Source organism: Triturus cristatus, chromosome 4_1, assembly GCF_964204655.1.
Source record: "Triturus cristatus chromosome 4_1, aTriCri1.1, whole genome shotgun sequence".
In the NCBI taxonomy this organism is placed as follows: domain Eukaryota; kingdom Metazoa; phylum Chordata; class Amphibia; order Caudata; family Salamandridae; genus Triturus; species Triturus cristatus.
Genome location: NC_140585.1, coordinates 825,301,525 through 825,323,916, shown reverse-complemented (window position 1 = coordinate 825,323,916; position 22,392 = coordinate 825,301,525). Strand labels below are relative to the sequence as shown.

At 44.7% G+C, this 22,392-nt stretch overlaps 1 long non-coding RNA gene across 1 annotated transcript in view; it reads left to right on the top strand.

Moving 5' to 3' along the window:
• The window catches only part of LOC146855638 (uncharacterized), an 87,648-nt gene that overhangs the window by 48,784 nt on the left and 16,472 nt on the right, over window positions 1–22,392 (top strand). The window lies entirely within an intron of this gene.

Genomic DNA, 22,392 nt, shown 5'->3' with positions numbered 1-22,392 from the left:
AGCATCAACATTCGGAGGAAACAAACGCATAAGTGGGGATTCAGCATTTAGAAAAGGACGGTTATTCAAAATCAATAACGCTTGAGGCAAAAAGTCTCGCCAATTCTTATACTTGTCATCTGTTAATTTGCGTAATTGGTCTTTCAGCAGGCCATTCAACTTCTCCACAAGACCCGAGGCCTGTGGATAATATGGTATATGAAACACCCATTCAATATTGTTTTCCACACAGAATTCCTGTACCAATCTTCCACGAAAATGGGATGCATTATCAGATTGAATTTGGAATGGCACACCATAATACATCATAATCAATTCCAATGTTTTAATAGTATTCAATTGGGTAGCTTGCTTACAGGGAAGGGCCACCAACAGGCCACTGTATGTATCAACAATAGTGCAAACATATTGACAATTCCTACTCATAGGAAGTGGACCAATGTAATCAATCTGCCAAATTTGAGCGGGCAATTTCCCGCGATGTAAATGACCTTTAACAATTTGGGGCACTTTGCGCTGCCTGATATGCTGACAAATGGGACAATGTAGAATAACATTTTTGATTAAATCTAGGGGAATATAAATTCCTCGATCAGCAGCCCACCTGCTAGTGGCTTTCTCTCCAAAGTGTCCTGCTTTCTGGTGGGCCCATTTCGCCAATCCCGCAATATCAGAATCTTGCGTGTCCACCACTGCCTCAGCAATTTTAGATTTCTCATCTGCAATATTATGAAAGAATTTGTCAAGAGAGTCTATCGGGGTATGAGCATCCACATGGAAGATTGTAACAGTACTCTGTGGGAGCATTTCCCAAATCTCCTGCCATAATTCTTTTCCCCACAGTTCTTTTGAATGGATTTTCCAACTATGGGAATGCCAAGTCGGTAACCAAACTGCCAGTCCATTGGCAGTAGACCAAGAATCGGTAAAAATATGACATGTGCCAGGTAACTCTTGTTTCAGAACTTGATAAACAGCATAGAGTTCAGCAAATTGACTGCTCTTACCCTCACCAGTTGTACTCAGCAATTTTTGTGTGATCGGATTATAGGACACTGCCTTCCAATGCCGTTTCGTCCCTATGAACCTTGCTGAACCATCCGTAAACCAGACATGGTTTCTGTCCTCTGCGGACAAATCATCAAAAGGTCTACCCCACTTAACAGGAGACTCCTGTACTAAAGGTACGGAACATTCACTCTCAGTCTCAGTTGATGGCGCCCGTGCCACCTGCTCATGCAAAGATGCAACTCCTTTTTGTCCCACACGTGCCCTGTCTTGTATATACCATTTCCATTTAATCACACTCGCCTCTTGAGCGTGTCCAATTCGGTGAGTTTTCGGCGAACTCATAACCCACTGCATGATAGGAATTTCAGGTCGCAAAACTATATCATGTCCCAAAGTCAATTGCTCGGTATCCACCAGAGCCCAATAACATGCAAGTAACTGTTTCTCAAAAGGTGTATAACGCTCACCAGCATCAGGTAACTTTTTTGTCCAGAAACCTAACGGTACTCTACTCTTGCCTTGTTTCTGCCACAAACTCCAATTCGCATAAAGGCCTTGTACAGACACATTCAAATCCACCTCACCATCACATACAGGCCATAAATCCAGAGCATGCTGAATTGCTTCTTTTGCCAGACTAAACGCATCTTGCTGTGGTTTACCCCATTCAAATGCATTCTTTTTACGAGTAACCTGGTACAAAGGGGCCAATATTTGACTCAAATGAGGAATATGCTGGCGCCAAAAACCAAACAAACCAATGAAGCTTTGGGCTTCTTTCCTATTTCTCGGAACTGCAAAATCAAGAATTTTCTGTTTAACCTGAGGGATCACTTCTCGGTGCCCTTCATGCCAATTAATACCCAAAAATTTCACAGCCTGGGACGGACCTTGTAATTTATCCGGGTTGATTTCCCAACCTTTCTCACGCAAGCACTCAATGACTCTATCTAATTGGGTCTGAACTTCCTCTTGTGATTCGCCTTGGATCAAAATATCATCAATATAGTGACATATCTGAATTTGCGGATGAACCGGTACCTCAGTCAAATGCTCTGCCACCAGCCGGTGACATATCGTAGGACTATGCACATAGCCCTGGGGAAGACTTCTAAACGTCATCTGACGCCCGTTCCACGTAAAACTGAATTGTTCCTGACACTCAGGGGCAATCGGAATCGAAAAGAAAGCATTAGCAATATCAATGGACGCATACCATGTACCTGGATGTTTTTGGATTCTTTCAATTAGGGTAATAACATCCGGTACTGCAACAGTCAAAGAGGGTGTGTGTCTATTCAATTCTCGATAATCAACAGTCATGCGCCAAAAATTATCACTCTTACGTACAGGCCAAACAGGATTATTCCAAGCAGAAGTAACTGGGGTTATAACTCCTGCATCCACCAACTCCTGAATAGTGGTACTAATCTCTTCATGACCACCTGGAATACGATACTGCTTCTGACGAACCACTTTTGTCGCCTGGGGAACTTTTATGGGGGGCATTCTTAAACGACCAACCCGTACAGGCCTGGACGATATATAATGTTTAGTTCCAAATTGGTAACATCCATCATCTAAGTGCAAAGTCATTCCTTTCAAAATATCAATTCCAATTATGAATTCTAAGAGTGGCACCACTAATACAGAGTATTCTTTTCTAGGAATTCTACCTATTCTCATTTCAAGTAAAGTTTGAACTGCAGGAGTTTCCTTTCCACCTAATCCGGTAATTGTAAAAGGCTGACCTTTAAACTTCTTTGATTTTCCATGGATAAGAGTGGACTCCGCTCCTGTATCTACCAATGCTCGGGCCCTTTGGATATTACGATGTCTCCAATAAATATCAATATCTACATAGGGTCTATTATCTCTGTGAGCCCATCTGTGTACTGGAGCTTGACCTATTTCCTAGTCCTTTTTACTGCGTTCTGTGTACCAGGATAAATCAGGATAAAGACTCTCACGTTTCCCAGGTATCGATACCTCCTGTTCATATCCATCTCCATTACGAAATGGATTACTGTTCTCTGCATTGTACTGCGGGTTTCGATCGGCCAATATGTGTCGATCCTCTCTCCTTCTCAACTCAGGGGATTGATCCCTATCATCTCTACGTCTGCTGTTAACATAATCATCTCTCTCCCTCTCTCTTTCCCCCTCTCTCTCCCTGTCTCTCTCACGACGGGGGGACAAATCACGTACATAACGTCGATCATCACGACGATCAGAGCGCCCACGGCGGTCGTCATCACCGCTACCGTCAGAAAAACCACGATCACACTCAGTTGTCCGAACACGCCGGGCACCCTCCTTTCGATCCAAGCCACGTTTGCGAAACATTTCCCACAAACGAGAAGTAGTCTCACCATCAATGTCCTCCTTCCGTACACCATCGGCCATAAGACCAAAAAACATATCACGTCTAGTAAGTTTATTGTCACCAGGAGTACGAGTGTCAGGCCGGGACTGCCGTTCAGGTTTAAACCACTCACCCAACTCACCGAGTTGGCGTACCGATTCCAGCACCACAGATAACATGTTACCAGTCTGATTAATCAATAAAGTCATCATGACCTGCTTATAAGCAACAGGGGAAGAACGAATAATACGATTCCGCACAGAAGATGTCAAGAAACCATCAAGCAACCTGTCAGCAGTATTCAGAAAAATTGCCGTTTTCATCACCTCCTCTTTGAGACGTTGTGCAGCATCGCGCAAAGTATACCACGGTTTGTCATTCACAGGCCAGTCAGACTCAGTAGGATATTTTTGATTACAACCCTCAGTCGCCAATTGAAGCAAAGAAATTTGACCACCAGCATTAAAGTTACGAAAATGATCCTGTACAGTAGAATCCGAACTCAAGGAACAAAACTTCAAACAATCGCCAGCATCCAACATAATGCCAGCAGCGCCCAGTTCATAAAGGCGCACCATCCATGTGAGTAAGGTCTCACCAGCTCGCTGCCGAAATCGCTGCAAAATATCACTAATTTCTTGTTGAGTAAAATCCTCCAAAGAGTCTAAAGCAATACCATTCGGAGCACCGGGAGCCTGCTGCACCTTCCGCCGAAAAACTGGATGCACCAAGACCGCGGGACGAGCATCACAAGGAGCTCGACCAGTACACGTAGAGGAACAATCAGTGGAAGAAGCATCGACCCCGCTCGAAGGACGAGCGCAATCACGGGGTGCACCATCAGAGGCGCAAGAAGCAGACTTACAATCACGGCCGGAGCGAGAGGACTCGCGCTTGGCAGACTCCTCACCCGAGGAAGGAGAATCACTCGAGTTCCAGATATTACCATCCCATTCATCAGGATTCCAATCCAGTCCGGCTTTCGCCACGACCAGACGCACCTTTCGCGTCGAAACCCCGACCACGCCGATTCTTGTATTTATAACGAGCAATTCGCACAGCCGCCCTTTCGGCAATAGTTTGGTACGTCTCAAGTTTGTCAGCAAGCAACTTATTCTGACACCGCAACAAAGTATGAGCATTCTGAATCTCAACAAAGTTCGCTTCCAAATCCTTATGCAAGTTCTGTAACTTCAACAACCTCTCAAGCAGAATTCTGTACGCAGACAGAACAATCCAACCTCTGCGCCCCAAAACGGGAAGCTCATCACCCTTAGATACCGGCGCCTTCTGTAAACAAGTAATCACATTAGCCGGCTCCGCCAGCTCCAAAAAAGAATTCCAATTCTCACTCAAACCAGTAGAATCAGCCCACTCACGGGCTAAGGCTTCATAAGGCGTCGAATCCCAACCGGGAATATCAACGGGCAACTTAAAAGTAGATTTCGACTTTCTAGAAAACATCTCGGAAAAGAAAGAAAAAGAGAAAAAGAAAAAGAAGAAAGAGAAAAGAAAACTACACACAATTATATACGAATAATATTCAAACGAAACCACGCACGCGCCGAAAGCAAACACGATACAACCACAACGCACACAGGTTTCGTAAACGGTTCGTGACGCCAAATGTTCTGCTTGGGTTTTCGGATCAGATAGAACCCGCTCATCAGAGCCTCACTAACCCAGCCAGAACGTTACCCCCTCCCTAGAACCTATTTACAATAGTGCAACCACATATATCTATCACCTAAGGACAGGGAATTCCTACTATACATACCAAGACCTCTTATAATCGGCGGCCTCGCGATCCCATACGGATCCAGACCTCTCTGCCCATACGACAGTATCACAAGTGGCGGCCTCGCAATCCCACACGAATCCAGACCTCTCTACCCAGACGGCAGTCTCACAAGTGGCGGCCTCGCGATCCCCTACGAATCCAGACCTCTCTGCCCATACGACAGTATCACAAGTGGCGGCCTCGCGATCCCACACGAATCCAGACCTCTCTACCCAGACGGCAGTCTCAGCACAATCGGCGGCCTCGCGATCCCCTACGAATCCAGACCTCTCTGCCCATACGACAGTATCACAAGTGGCGGCCTCGCGATCCCACACGAATCCAGACCTCTCTACCCAGACGGCAGTCTCAGCACAAGTGGCGGCCTCGCGATTCCATACGAATCCAGACCTCTCTGCCCATACGACAGTATCACAAGTGGCGGCCTCGCGATCCTATACGAATCCAGACCTCTCTACCTAGACGGCAGTCTCATACGACAGTTCATCCTATGATCACCATAACATACAAAAAAGGGAATCAGTCTCACTATTCATCAGATCACACAAGGATTGCCAGTTCGAGCCTAGCCTGTTCTCAGGTTCGAGGGGCTCCTCTTTCCCTTATTCAGTTACCACTTACCTGATCAGGGTTAACATCTGTTCATGTAGCCGCAGCTGACTAGAAGAATAGGCTACCCTCTCATACAAGAACACGCAGCACATGTTGATTCACTACAAACTGGGTACTTTATTACTCATTACATACACAATCACATAACATTACGATATAACACATAACCTGCAAAGAAAAGTGAAAGATTAAGTTGTACACTCTAATAAGAAAGGGTCGACATCACCTTAGTAGTATGTAGCCTGCACTCAGTGGTCATCTAGGTTCCCTTCTCGTCTGTGCCTCGGCTCGCCTGGAATCACCCTTCTCCGAGTCACTGGGACCTCTTCCTTAACGGCTACTCTCTCCTCTCTGGCTATAAGAGCATCTGTCTCTCGGTTCTTCTCCGCCTTCAAGATGGCGTCTGTCTTCCCTGGAATAAGTAATAGCTTTACTGCTAACGGCTAGATGCCGCCTACGGACTGAACATGTAACTGCCTCAGACTTTCACTAATATAGAGGTGCGTTTCCTCATGGAAAATTCCGGCCCGTAACCTGCCGCCCACCAAATTCTTGTACCTCCTAGTACCAAGGACACGTTCCCAGCCGGCCGGCCTGATGTAGTGTCTTCGGCATGAAGAAAAATACAATCCTTCGATAAGGGCCGGCCTGAACCGGTTCTCTCCAAGCGAATAACACCTCATAACTAAAACATTACATTTGACCTAGAAGCATCCCAAGCTGCCGGAGCAGAAAGAAAGATGGAGTCTCTCCCGTTTGAGGCCTACCAGGCCTGAATTCAGCACGGCTCCATGAAATACCCTCACTACAGGACAGGTTATCCCTAATACTAACGAATCTATCCCCTAGGCTATATGTGCAAGCCCTGATCTATGGGGAAGAGCACAGAATCATGTCGAAGTGCCTAGTAAATAGGCTCCATTCACTACTCTAACCCTTAGACTTGAATGATAAGAGACTGAAGTCACATTCCATCATTGTGCCACACAAGAAGGCCGGGAAAATCGAGCAGAACAATAAGCTCATGCAAACGAATTCTCTTCACTTCCACAAAAGCAAAGAAAGTCATCAGAGGCCATGAAGTGAACTTTATGATTGGGTGACAGGGTAACCAGTACTAGATGCAGAGGTGCTATCACACTATCTTGCGGGAGAGGTAACACGTTCTCACAGAATCTGGCCTGTAATTTAGAAAAGTAGAAATTTGACTCCAACCTGAGTACAGTGTAACCATCGCGCGCAATTGAGGCTTCCCCCACCTTACCAAAGGTTACACTGTTGAATCCTGCCAGAGCCCTCAATGCTGCCATCACTCTGCTACTATCCACTGCATGGAGTTCAGATTGAGATGTGGTTTTTGAAATAGAGCATCCAAGTATTTACAACGCTAAACTTCCACACGTTATTCGCTGCTGAATTTCCATGTTAAGTGCATTTGCTTTTTCCCAAATAAAACCAACTGGATTTTAGTGGTGTTAATAGTAAGCAAATATTCAATACAAAAAATCAAGGTCATCCAATTGCCACTGAAGACAGATTGCAGTACGCCCATAATAATTCTCACACAACAGGACATTGACATGTGACTGCAGTAACTGGTGGGAATCTGTGGGCTGCAGCAAGACATTTCCTGGAGGTCAGTCAAATGCAAGGAAAGATCAGGTGTGATAAACTGCACACCTTCTTAAGGTCAATCTGTGTGTAAATTCCTTGGTAGAGCTCCATGAGTACATAACAGTACCTGCGCCAAAGTTTATACATTTTAAATTGTTTTAACAAATTAGGTAGACCAGCAGAGATTTCAAACAAAGAGAGCTCGCATCACAAAGACCTATATCAACCTTGTGGAACGCCGCATGGAAGTCCATGAAGCAAGTTAAGCTTTACGGCGGTACCTAGACTTTCATGCAAGGAATCACAGGGCGAGCACATAGTGAACTGTGCTCAAACCAGCATGGACTGCTTTCAGTCCGATCCATTCTGTTAGCCAGGGCAGAAAAATGCAAGCAAATGTTGTGCTTCATAGTGGAGAAGAGAAATTATCCTGAAATACTCTGGGTCACTTCAATAATTCTTTTTCATCATAGGCTTAATAAAACACCCTTTCCATTATTAGGGAATTTTCTAACTCTTAGCAATACATGTCAATAGAGGGAATCATAAACGTGCTCACCAGCTTAGAGACTCACTTGGTGACTAAGCTATCATATGACTTTGTTGGTATATTTAAATCTAGCGACTCTGTGCATTTGCTGTGTACTTAGCCACTAATATACCAAACTTGTAAGAGAATTTACTAGCAATAAGACATGAATTCCCTCTCTATTAACCATCACAATCATAGCTATAGAGTTTCTATTACTGCCATACAGCAGAAATACCCAGTCCTCAACCAGATAACTGCTTATGCGCAAACTCGACTCCCATCCATCACATGTATTATAGCTCCTGGCGTCCTCTTTGGCAACAGGATGAGAACCTCTTGTTGATCCTTTGCATTCTTTGTCACTGGGACACCACTTTCTCTCAAACTGGTCATAGTGTGTTCTCTCGCACTTTCTACGGTTATGAAACGTGAAGTAGCCAGGTGAAGTGCCCCTCCAGCTATTGAAAAAGGCCCAAGAATGTGTTAGTGAGCACGAAGGTAGGGGTGTTTTTAATGGAAACACCACTTTTAAATGTATAGAACTGAGCACTTTATAGTAGGTGTACAGGTGCAGCCCTGACAAGGCTTGATTTGTAAGCACAAAATCGCTCGTTTCAGTCTTAACCCTTCATCATCTGACCTCTTTCTTTTTGTAAGAGATTCCAAAGCCAAACTGATCACCAGATATAAAACATAACTTTGGAGACTGTACCTCCCTCCTGCCCTAAACCGCCCTCCCTAAAGAGGAAGCATGCCATGTCTGGGAAATGCATGGCTGCACGCATAAATTAAGCTGTGCTGATGGTAAGGTTTAACATGCTATTTTTAGAGGCTCCTGGATAAACTAACTGGCGCACACTCCAGGCCCGGCAGATGAAGTGACAGAGCTGGATCAGCTCAACATTCTTTGATTGTTGTTGTTGGGGAAGGTGATGAAGTCGAGGCTGTCGAAGATACGCTGGATCAAGACATGGCCATAGAACGAAGAAAAAGCAGAGGTAGAGAAACATGATTGCAATATTTTACGGTTTGCGACAGTAAAGTGTTACTGTCCTTTACACAAAATTCTGTATTTGGAAGAAAAAGTGCACTTTTAACTCTGCAACGGCAGAAGAGTCCTTTGCACTTTAAAATGTGTTGGCGTCTGTGGAGATTGTTCTAAATTATGGAAATAATAATATTCAACGCGCCTATTGAGTGGTGTGTGATAGCGAGACTTTACTCACCTGCCGTGAGGGGAACGGCGTTTCTTGCGGGTGAATCCTGCTCCCTGCTTCCTTTCCATCGCCGTGAGGGGAACGGCTGACCGCACTTCATTTCTCAGCAACACCCGGCTCCGGCGCAGCGCCCGACGTCACCAGAGCGAGCCGGAGCCCCATTTAAGACGCCGGGTCCTCCCGCAGAGCGAAGGGCGGGCCTGTCCTTGCCCGTCAGTGGCTGTTAGAGGCTGGGCTGGGCCCCTTCTCTTGGTTTCTAGGACTATTGCCTAGTAAGTTGTACTGGGGTCCAAAAGTAGTACTTGGTATTAGTGTGCAGGGCTACTGGCGGGCTGTTTCGTGTGTAGTGACACCTTCAACATGAGCAAAAGGAAGGCTAAGGGAAGGATAGCGGGCACTCTGGATGATTATCTTACTAGGGTTGAACTAGAATTAACTGACAAAATCTTAGCTGTGGAACGGAGGCTGTCATTGGATCCATTAACTGCTCTGACCAGTGCTGTCCCTGCTGTCGTTAATGACAACCTACCGGACGCATGCCTGGCACCTTGTTTATTGGGGGGTTTAGCTAATGCGTCTCCATGTTCTGGTCATACTGATCCATCTTTTCCATCTAGCCCTCCACCCATCCCTGTAATGGTATCCACACGTGCGAATAATAGAGCAGCTGGTCCTAAAGCCAGAGAACCCCCATGCAAAAAGAGGAAAAGCAGGGTACAAATTAAACCTTCCATCCCCCGAGTTCCCACTGGCCCCCTGGATGCGCTGCCCCCAACCCAATCTACTGCCCCTATATGTGCAAGTAATATACAGTGCCCTGGTCAGCAGAGTTTTGACAGCTTAAGCTCCTTATTGCGGGACCAATTAGCGATACTTATTCAACCAGTCCTCGCTAAACTTGATACCGTGGTAACCAGACTTAATCACATTGAAGATAATTTGACGAAACTTCAATCTTTAGCAGTGATAACACCTGCACAGAACACTGTGGAAGTGGCTAGTAGTACTAGTGTTAGGCCTATTATTACCCAAAACGCTATAGGAACCTACACAAGTAACCCCGCGATCTTATCTGCTCCAAGGTCTCAATCTTTTAGACTTCCCTCAGTCCATACTGCAGCTAGAAGTCTCTTGACTGATCACCAGCTTACCGAGAAATCGACAAGACCTGTACCACCAAACCTAGTGGCATTGGAAGAACCAAGGAGCCTTCACCTCCCTCCAGAAGCTACACCCTATACAATCATCCTTGCCAATGTTCCACATCTGGCGGAGGGGTCTAGCGAGCATTGGTCTAATTTAAAAAATAAATCTTTGTACTTCCTAGGTAGGAAGTTTGGGGCGACTCAACCACTTTTTGAAGATTTTATAATGGTCAGGCGTGTGCCCTGGGTTGGTCATGACCAAAAGGCCCTGAGAGGTGACTGTGTCGTACTAAGTTTTAGGTCTCCCCTATTGGTAGAACGCATTCTGGAGCAGGCAACACACCTTGCTTTCTCCCAAGATGAGATTCTAATCCTACCCTTAGGTTACCTTTACAGGCCAGTAAGGGCAACGACACTTATGCCACAACGTGCCCCCTATTGTGTCCCCCCATCAGGACCACAACCAATTAGGTTAAATAATCGTTTTGCTGCATTGTCCACTCTGGAGGACAACGATTGACAGGGGGATATTCTTGTGTCGACCTGCCCCGTTTTAAACGGGAGTTTATTGCGTGTCTGTCGGGAGCCACCTCTTCCCCTGCAATCCTTGCCACAAGCCAATGTATCTGCCCCTTCTGTTACCCCCGTACCCATGAGCATACCTCCCGTCTGCCCTATTAGTGACCCTATTACGGAGGCTCAGTTAACAAACCCGTCAAATGTTAACGACAGCTTATCATTTTCTTCTTGGAACATAGCCGGACTCCAGTCTAAACTGACTTCTCCTGACTGGGTGGCGTTTGTAGATCAGGTCGATATTTGGTGTTTCCAGGAAACATGGGCAGTGGACCCGATTTACCGTGTAGAGTACGTAAATTACTATAAAGCAGCTATGAGGGGTATCAGAGGCAGACCGGTGGGTGGACTGTCAATATGGGTACGCCAATGTGAAGGCATAGAAGTAAGGGAAGTACCTACGGATAGTCCCGACATATTGGCCATACATGTTTCCTCTACTAGGGGCCTTAACATTTATATATTTAACATCTATCTTAGGGGAGTTCCTGGTGGAAAATGTCCTCCCCCTGTTTTTGTATTGGACCAAAAACTACGAAATATTCCTAGAACTGGTCACAGGGTAGTGGCAGGTGATTTTAATGCCTGTTTCGAACCACTCGGTTCCGACGATGGGCTTCTTTCTGAGGTTAAGGATTCTGTGTGGGGTATTCCCCAACTAGAATTAAACCCTATTAGCAAATGGTCACAAATAGCCCTTTTTTTAAAGGGGCTCTGTTTGGAAATGGGGTTGCGGGCTGTCAACGGAAGAACATCTTCGGATAGGGTTGGCAAGTCTACCTTTGATAACGGCAGAAGTAGGAGCAGAATTGACTACATCTTAGTTAATTGTGAGTTATGGGCAGATGTCATTGACATGGTGGTGACGGACAGGTTAGAAAGTGATCACAATCCTTTGATGCTGACCTTATCCGATAGTAGCTTTTCAGGAGGTACTACGGACGACGTATGCTCCTTGCAGGCGCAAGTCACCATGTCAAATGATTTGAGAAGGGTCCGTTGGCCTAAGATTGCCCCTGATCCCTCTGCCCGGGCTGCTATTAGGGAGTTGGTTAACGTCGCTCTCTCTAAACTGTCCAGTTGTGACCAAAAGGAAGAGATTATTAATTGTATTCCAGACATTCACTGTGAATTATTTACAGCCCTTAAAAACTTTTTCATTAAAAACGTCCCAGCCACTGTTAAACCCATTAGTCAGAGGGAAAATACGTGGTTTGATGCAGGGTGTAGAAAGTCACGTAAAGCTTTAATTCAAGCAATTAAATTAAGGGAGCCGATAATGATCAGGAGTTGTAGAGCCGCATATAAATCTGCTCAAAGGTCAGCAAAGTTAAACTGGGACGAATCTCGCTGGCGTGAGTTATTCGAGGCTTGTGTGGGCAGAAACATGTGCCATTTTTGGCAACTCCTAAAATGGGGTAGAAACCCGCAGGCTATGACTCCGGCCAACCATGTTGCACCTGCCCAGTGGGTTAGTTATTTTGAAAACCAGTTTAAGTCCACAGAAACCACCCTTAATGCCTCGCTGCATCTCAGTGATGCAGGTGTATTAGAGTTTACCTGTAGTGAGGTGTCTCTAATTTTAAAATCTCTCCCCAATGGTAAGGCTCCAGGTCCTGACTGTATACCTGCTGATCTATTCCAACAGGATCTGGATTTATGGGTACCCTATTTAAAAAACCTAGCTAATGCCCTGGCTAGTGGTGCGTCGGTTCCGGAATCTTGGTTTGGGGCTGAAATTCTGCCAATTTATAAGAAGGGCGACCGTTCAGCCCCTGCCAACTATCGCCCAATTAGCTTAATAGATGCGGCCCAAAAAATTACTGCTCGGTTGTTGCTGGGTCGCACACTAGTTGGATTTCCGATAATGACGTCTTGACGCCCTTTCAGGCCGGGTTCCGGACACATGTCGGAACCATAGACCAAGCCCTCAGGTTTACACTTTTATATTGGAAGAAAGTCTACTTGGGGGGGGTATGCTCTTTGCAGCATTTGTGGACTTAAGGTCTGCATTTGATATGGTGCCTAGACCCAAACTGTGGGAGGTCCTTCGGGAGATGGGTATGCCGGCCGAATATCTGAGGCTTTTAGTTAAGCTGCACACCAACACATATGCACAGGTTAGATGGGGTAAGCCTGGGGAAGTGACCACGAGATTCAAAGTGTCCAAAGGGGTCAGGCAAGGGTGTGTTCTGGCCCCTACATTGTTCTCCTTGTTTATCAATGGAGTAACTAGTTACTTTTCTGACTGCCCGACTGATGCCCCCTCGTTGGCTGGAATGAAAGTCCCCTTGCTCATGTTCGCGGACGATACGCTCCTTATTTCAAAAACCCGACAGGGGCTTCAACTGGCCCTTTCTAGGTTTGAGTTATTCTGCCGCGAACATGAGCTTGAGGTCAACGTGGGGAAGACCAAATTTATGGTCCTTCGAGGCCCACGCCCAGTTAAAGCTAGGGTTGTTATGGGTGGTGTAAGGTTGGAACAGACTCCTACATTTACATATTTGGGGGTCACCTTTAGTGACAACCTAAGTTGGGGGCCCCAGATAGAATTGCTTAGTTTAAAGCACTCACAACTAGGTGGTGCCCTATTAAAGGAACACAGGCAATCCTGCACAAAACCCATCGCACCTGTGATACAAATTTATGGGTCTAAAATCCTCCCTGCAGTTATGTATGGTGCCGAGTTATGGGGGTTTAGTAATCTAGACTCCCTGAGGGTGGCCCAACACAATTTTTTGAGGTCATTGACAGGGCTACCCTCCTCTACCCCACGCATCCCCTTGCTATTCGATCTGGGATGTCAACCCATTGAGGATATGATCCGGTATAGGCCCCTGGCGTTCTGGCGACGCCTATGGACTACTCCAGAGTTATCCCTTTATGCTAAGGCGCTGCATGAGGTAAAGGATATGAGGGGTTCCCATAGAATCCGTTGGCTCTCAGAAATCAAACTTATACTGACAGAAATGGGCATGGGTGACTTGTGGTCCAACCCTGCGTCGGCTGTCTTCCCCCCCAAAAAATCCTTTAGGGAAGCTTATTGGCTATGGGCTTCACACAAACGATACACTCTTTCTACTGGTAGCTCCCTGACCACAATCTATCTGTCTACTAAGGATCAATCATCTCTTGAAGCATATTGGGATGTAATAACCAAAAAGCTGGATCGGAAATTATACCACCAATTCAGAATTGGTACCCTCCCTTTATGCTCCCTCACTTCTAGTTGGACATTAAATGGCACCGACAAATGCCCAACCTGTATAAACTTGGTTGAAACAGAAGATCACTTCTTATTTGTTTGTCCAGCATATCACCAACCTAGACGAGTCTGGCTGCGACCTGTGTGTCGTGAACTAGGTGTCAGATCAGCCCAGGCCGCTAGAAGGATCTTAAAGACTGATACATCCTCTCTTGTGGTCATCGGTTTAGCCAAATACATTAGTTGGGCGTGGCTTTTACGGAAAAGATTAAATATCACCACTGGTCATATATATTATAGCGTAGCATTACCCCCCTATTGTAGAATGAGTTTCAAGTCGATGTCAAATGTAATGTTTAATACCTTTTTATTATGGATTTTAACCTGTTATTTATTAAATGGTTTTTTACTCTCAATGTTATAAATTTTATATCAATTTGAATTGTATTGATGAATTTTAATATGTCTTTTAAGATGAAACATTCGAAATAAAGACTATTCTGACTTGACTTGACTTGACTTGAATATTCAATGCAGTAGAATTCGGACCAGGTTATTTAAAACTGACATCGACGCAGTACAATGTTGAACAAATATTTGAACTGTCAGAACAATACCAAAACATAATTTGCATTTATCAGTCTGAACAAAAAATATGTTTCTATGCCAATCACACTGTGCTGAGATTATGTTTGCCTTGGTTGAAATATCAAACTGTTGATGCAACATTTCATAATAGTAGTGCAGATGTAATCTTGCACAAGTTGAATTTACTGATTATAGTTCTGCTTTGGATTCCTGACATCAATAGTGTAACAACTTTCCTAAAAAGCATTAGTTACTTTGAATTTACACAGCCCGTGATTCTGTAAGGTGCTTTGAGACGAGTGTTCCTTTGTTTATTGGCATTTAACACTAGCATTAGGTAGTCTGGTTTCAGTTTGTAATCAATAGCTGGACAAAGTGGGCAGAGGTGGGCTGAACATACCTCGATTGATCCATCCGACCACAATTGCTTTTAGCATGCTTATCTGGCCTTTTTATAATGTAATTGGGCCAAGATCTGCCTGTGGCAACAACACACTGTTAATGCACGGTTTATCTACCACTCGCCATCTCTATGCACACGACTTGTCCCCGACACCCTCCTTCGAATACAAACCTAACAATGCCTCAAGTCCATTTATAATATAGGCTGTCCTGTTCTAAAATACTCCCCTCTGCAATTCTAGGCAACTACCACCTTCCACAAGTTCATAACAACCCTCAAAAGCCACTTTCACTTCTTTGTGTTTACATTTATTACGTGGCCCATCACTCTTAGGAGCAACAGTGCTGGCTACAGCAGAAGACTGCCCTGGGCTGTTCCCAGTATCCCTTAGTTATTCCTTTATCAGAATGTCATTCATTTACTACTTTTAGAAAATATAAAGCACTCCCAGTCTAAAATGCAAACAGCGACACACTAGTATGCATTTAAAGAAATATCTGCATGGTGAGTTCTGAATGGTGCAAAGAAGCAAGAGAGGTGACGGAATGCCCCAATTTTGGAGAATCTACATATGAATTGTATACATTTGCACGTCGGAGCAAGAAGTGCCAGAAACTGCCATTGAAAGTAAAATGAAATAAAGCAATCATAAAACTAGCTTAAAGCAACTATGCATTAATTGTAAAGATTGAGCAAAACTCCACTGAGAAGTTTTAATGCGACAAGAAAATAACTATTAGAAGAATGGAGGAGCTCTTCAGAAAAACAGAAGCAACAATAAAAACATTAATATTAATTTATTGCCTTCAAAAATAGGGAAAGTGTAAAGATGTTCCAAAGCCAAGGAAGCCAAAATCCCAAATTAATCTACAAAGTTATAGAAGGACAAACCTAAAATTTCACCAAAACAAGAACAGGTGGGTGATGGTGAGAAGAAATGCAATGGAAAACAGCAGGGATCCAAAGGAAAATCAGGACTTCTGATGCTGTGTAGACCTCCTATGTTCAAGCACAAACTGATCATGGTCCTCAACTCATAAAAGAGGAATAATGAATCTTTCTCTGAACACTATGTCAAAGTCCTGGCTTGCCATGACAAAACAGGAATGCCTAAGCATGTCCATGGAGTCTCCTACTATAGCCTGTAAACAGGGCCCTGTAACAACAAGTTTCATCACAACCCAATCTCTAGATATTTCACTGCGACCTTTGCCATCCCCAACATGACCCTAGACCCTCAGGCAAATGCTCGTTAATATAGAGAAGTTGGGGACATTGAAACAAATCATGACTTCAAGGGATGACATTCTCACTGGCTTCATCTCTCTTCTAGTGTCATTATTTTCTCTTCTGTTGCCTAAAAAATGTCTGAAATGGTCTTTCCGTGCTTAATTTGTGAACAAATGAGTGCCAGTGCCCAAGAACAGAAAAAGGAATTAATAAAGGGGCGGCTTAAATGGTGGTTAGTGTACTTGTATGCGGTTGGATTGAGATTTGTACTCACCGATTGAAGATTATTGGGCAAGGAAGAAGAATTGTTATAGTTTTATAAGGGCATAGATTACCATGTACTCAATTTTGGGTGGTGATTGGGATTTTCATTGATTTTAGATTACCTTTTCATGGGGATAGTGAAAACGTTCTTAGGCATTTGAAATTAGAGTATAAGACTCATGATTATGAGGGGAGTGATAATATGGACTGGATTTATTGTGGTGTTATTGTATATATGGAGTAGTCTTCAAAGAATAGTACTTAACAAATTATTAGGGTGTTTTATAATGATGATGATGGTTTATTATTGATTTCAGAAGCCCGTTTCAAAGGTTGGTAAAAAGTATCTGGGGTATTTAAAGACGATGATATAAGACACACAATTATAATGTCAGTGGTAATATAGACTAATAGGATTGTGATGTTAACTTATCTATTGAGAAGTTTATATAAAATAATATAAATTAGGGAGATTCCGGATCATGGTGCAGATAATAAATTTGCACATCATCACATATAGGAATATCTAAGAGCAATTGGGTATGGTTTAGCCTGTCTATGATGGGCCTTCTAGGATGCGCTGCCTGTGGCAGCGCGTTTCCCACGCTGACGTGAGCCCCGCCCACTATTCTCTGTCAGCGGGCGAGGGCAGTGCCTAGGGTGCGTTTAAAGGTGGGGTCCGCGTTGGTAACGCGCTTCACGCTCCAACACGGATCCCGCCAGGCCACCCACCAGTTCCCTCTGCAGTTGTTACCTGTGATGTCTACGACGGCTGTTTCCTGTTGGTGTTCTCTTCATTCATGACTTGCTGGGCATTTCTGGAATTCCTTTTTCCTACCTGGGTCTTCTGGTGCTCTTCCGGAGCACTTGGTTACGCTGCTCTTTGCCGAACTTCAACATTGTATCCTGGGACTCCTCAGCCTATTAACCCTTGGCTTCCTGGCATCTTGACTCTGCAAGACAAGGAAAAGCAAGGGGTCTAAAAGACTCATAGTATCTTTAATTTCTCGTGGTATTCCGTATTTATTTTACACTTCAGGAAGATTATACTTATCTGTTGGCCATATGATCATAAGTGTGATCCTAGTAGTCCTCTTTTGATCCTGGTAAAGCACTTTTTGCTGTAAAAAGAAAAGAGAAACTATATTTAATAGTATAAGATGACCCGCTTGTTTTCTTTACATTGACCCTGCGCTTTTTGCCTTCTTTTTTCCCTGTGCTCTCTCCTGTTCTGGGAAATGAGCTTTTTGGTTTTTCCCTAATACAGGAGTAACGGATATTATTCTTAAAGGGTTCCATATACTCCTATGGAACTTCTAACATAGGTTTGTATATTACTGTTCATCTAATGTTTAATGCCAAAACTTCTGCAGTCCTTCTACATACTGACTTCAGACCCTGGGAGTCTCTACAATCCTTGCAAGTTGTTCCCCCACGCATACTTGGTATATTCCGTTACAGGTATCTCATTAGAACCAGGAAGGGTAACATACAGCTAGTTACTTGTACACTAACTTAGTACTTACCTTGGGGAGCGCTAGAGGGCGTGCAGCAAAATAGCTGCATGATAGTCTTGCTCTGCCGGCCAGAGTAAGTATCCGCCGATTATCTGCGGACATGGCGAGCACTGATATGCCTGGAATACAGAAGTGAATGTCAGAATATCAGCGCAACCGGAAAAAGCAGCTAGAAGACAAAATTACCCCAGACAACAGCAATAATCACGGTTTGAAAGCAGTTCGCACCGGTGCTGGGAGCCGGGACAAAACGGGGGCACGGCGCGGCATTCGAACCGTTACAGAGACCCAGACTGCTGATTGATATGCCTAAGTAAAGACCTGGAAAGTGCGCCACGACAGCCAAAACAGCTGAAACTATCACTGAATCAAACCTCAATACAGCGATCAGTGACGGAAATCCCGTGCCGGAGCCAGTTCATAACCAACGTGCATCTGGATATAAACAAAGAGGGAAGATGGCGGAATGGCGAAACCCCTACATTCCGGAGAAGACATAGACCGCCCGGTAAGAATACCGCAACTGCGCCCTTGAAAATCAACCGAGTCTGCATCAACCGCCAGCACTGCTCTAAAGACATGTGGAGAAGCAGGGGCAGCGTCTGAATGAAGGCGAGTACCGGTAGGGGAAGCGGTGCATGGAAGGGCCGTGACCAACTTGCAGTGTGTAAGCATCCACTCCCAAGTGGCATCACAAGACATGCTAATACGGGGTGCAGGCATCGCTGCAACTCGAGTGTACAGAGATTATTAATCGGAGCACTGTGTTCGTTGCTCAATGGAGCTGAAGTCACAACGGTGATCCTCCCCGTGGCGCTCCGACACAGCGCTGTGTACTAATGTGTGTGAACAACTGGGCCTGAAATAATAAACGCAAGTAGCAGCTGAGGCAGATTTCCATTATACTCATTACTCACACGTGAAAGGGCTCAGCGCTTTTTATAACGATTATTCAGCAGATTCACCCCCGGGATGCTCCACAAGGCATGATGTAACAGCATAGACTATATATAATAACTAAGGAAGCACGCAACGTGGATACACTGAGCTGAAGATTCTGAAGCCGCACTGCGCTGCACACGCTCCACAACGCAGCACCACACAGGCATTAAGACAGCCACACTCACTGTAACCCGCACAAATACGATAATGGGCAAAACCGACAAGCAGCAACCGAAGCTAACGTTTGAAGCCCGCCGAAGAATGAGATTAACAATAGCGCATTGGATACTGAACTTGAAAACATACCAGTCTAGTGGATCGAATATGGAAACCGCACTGCAAGCCATCCAACAAAGCCTACAAGCAATAGATGGGAAAATGTATACCCTCACCCATGGCTGCAAGCTGGACAAACAGGGGGAACGCTTGGATGCCACGGAACTGCGAATTTCAGCAGTCAAAGATGAAGCAGGGGCCACACCTAAAAAGTGTAATGACATGGAAAATTACTCAAAGTGATAAAAAAAAACAAGAACGAGGATTTAGAAGCAAGATCACGCCATAATAATGTACACATCATGGGCATTCCGGAAAGTGCCAACACGGGACGCTTAGAAACTTATCTGGAAGACATGCTAACAGAGGTATTCGGCGCAGACAAATTCTCCCCCTTGCTCATTGTTGAAAGGGCACATAGATCACTTGCGCCAAAACCACCACCAGGTGCCCCGCCACAGCCAATCATATCCCGAATTCTGAAATACCGAGACCGGGACACAATACTGCGATTAGCCCGAGAGCAACAACAAGTCAATTACCAGGGTAACAGCGTTTCCTTTTACCCAGACTTTATGGTAGCGGTGCAAGCAGCGCGAAAGGAGTTTGCCCCGGTGAAGAAGAAATTGCAAGACATGGGAATAATGTATGCAATGTTGTACCCTGACGCACGAGGACTAGACGAAAATACTGAATACACCGAAAGCGGCGCAAGATTTCTTGAAACAAATGACTGGCAAAAGAAGAAACACAGAGCGAACGGTGTCCCCTGCACACTCAGACTAAGACAGAGGGTATGTTACCTACTTAGTTGTATTAAACTGTAAGTTACCAATATTAGAAGCGCGCATCTGGCAACGAGGAGGAGATGGGCTGTGAGGCGGTAAATGAACTAGATCCAGTACAGTAGCCACTGTATAAAGAAGATAGACAATTTGACCTCAAACAATAAGTAAACGCACATCACACTTATGAAAAGGCGGTAACCGGCCACAATGTAAGACTCAGATACCACCATACCGCCAAAGCTCAAAAGGTACAATTACTTTTCAAGCTGCCTCAACACACCTTATCACAAGTGCTCATGACTGTGCACAATGCCATGGAGCACTGTACTATTGCCATGAAGCAAGGGATTAGTATAGGTGACAAGAACGATATAGTAGGGATACACCCTGGTTGTACCAAGTTGATATAGAGAGATACATAAAGTGTAAGCCATTTAATAGTGTTTATTCCGGCCACATCCGCTCAGCGGATGAGAAAGCAGGCATCTAGCGGCCCCCGAGGGTGTTGCCCAACAAAGTTAAAATGTTATTCAGGCGGTTTTGGTGGGTATGTCTTTGGCATGATTGGGATGCTAAAGTTGGTGGGGGGGTTTTGGGGTTGAATGTTATATCAGGCATATATAAATGTTATAAGGTATCACAAGAAAGTATCATGCACATGGTATGTATGAATAATGGGAATGGACTCCAACTACAAGATACATGCACGAGAAGGTACGTGAGGCATGCTATACAAATGCAGAACGACTACTCATATGGATAGCAGGACAGGCACATCATTGACCTGGAATGTTCGGGGCCTTAACAATCCCAGGAAAATACGACAGGTGTTCAACAGGTGTTCACTTATTTAGACAGACACCATAGCTATCCTGCAAGAAGCACATCTGGCAAAATTCGCCTCGTGTAGCTTGGGGGGCAAATGGGAGGACACCATAATAGCATCATCCTATTCATCATATTCTAGAGGTTATCGTTACTGGGCACTCAAGAGGAACACAAATAGGGCTTGTTAATGTCTATGGCCCGAACATAGACGACCCAGATTTCTTTCTGGAAATATGGAGTAAATTGAGAGAGCTCCCAGATATGGGAAATCCTGTGGGGAGGGGATCTTAATATCTCTCTCAAAGATGATCAGGACAGATCAGGCATTACAGCTGAGCCCCAATAAACGAGCAGTCAAGATAGTAACAGATGGCATGGCGGAGTTCAAGATGGTAGATATATGGTGACTGCATAACCTGCAAACACTAGAGAGCACACATACATCTACAGCACACAACAGCTGGTCACATCTTGATTACTGGCTGGCAACAGGAGTAGCTAGCACATGGGCACGGGACATACAGCATCTGGATCATAAGCCGGTATTACTTTCCCTTGAGCTTCCAACATACATACTTCCACCCTATATATGGAGATTCAACGCTAAAGCGCTGCTGGACCCGCTCTACAATAATACAGTTAGAGAGGCAATAGAAGAATATTTTAATTTAAATAAGGTCTCAGTGGACGATGCAAGTCTACTCTGGGAGGCTTTCAAAGCCACTATACCTGGTACTTGCATAAGCACCAATGCGGGGATACTACGAGACATACGGGCCCAATAGACTCATTACGAGACTACCTTCAAAAAGCTAGAAGAGGAACACGAACGAACACATACAGCTGTGATACTAGGCAGCATTAGAGACACGCTGACCGAATATCATGAATATGCTGATACTGAACTTAAATACATAACGAAAAGGCAGATAGCTCGGACTTATGGAGAAGGTGGCAGATCCGACAGTATGCTTGCACAGAAAATATGCTATGAGCGCAAAACACAAATAGTCATAAAAATAAAAGATGCCCGCAACAGACCACACTACCACACTGCAGGCATACTAGAAGCATTTATGGAAATATATAGCGACCTCTACGCTACGCGACCCACAGCAACTGCACAAGAAGTAATAGAGTACGTAGAGGACATAGAACTAGCATGGTTATCTGACAATCAAAGAGAGTACTTAAGCCAACCGATTACAATAGAAGAGGTTAAGGACGCTATCAAAACACTACCCAACGGCAAAGCCCCGAAACCCAATGGATTCACTGGGGAATTTTATAAAGAATATGCCGACTTACTGAGTCCATCCATTGTGTAAATGTATGGGGACGCCCATAGTAAACAAAGTCTCCCACCAACATTATGGGAAGCATTAATAATAGCTCTCCTGAAACCTGACAAAGATCCATAGATTTGTGAGTCATATAGGCCGCTATCCCTCATTAATACAGACGCAAAAATATTAGCC